Genomic DNA, 307 nt, shown 5'->3' on the forward strand with positions numbered 1-307 from the left:
ATATATACATTATTATTGTTTATGGAAATCAGCAAGTTGGTACATCCATTCAACATACGTTTTGAGATGCTTCCTCCATGTATATCAGAAATGACCCAGCAGGGTGTAATATATTAAAAAAAAATACAAAAGTAGTCAACGATTAGTAGAAAATGGTACGGACCGATATATCTTTCTGATAACTCTTTGAATGAGACAAGGAGCAGATTATCCATCTGACAGACTGTTCCCGAGCACTCGGAGATAAAGCCCTCACAGAGGTGAACAGCACTCAATCTAGCTTTGATGTCCGCCCGAGGTCGGGTAA

This window comes from Halyomorpha halys, unplaced genomic scaffold, assembly GCF_000696795.3.
Source record: "Halyomorpha halys isolate HHAL.00 unplaced genomic scaffold, Hhal_1.1 Scaffold3048.1, whole genome shotgun sequence".
Lineage (NCBI taxonomy): Eukaryota > Metazoa > Arthropoda > Insecta > Hemiptera > Pentatomidae > Halyomorpha > Halyomorpha halys.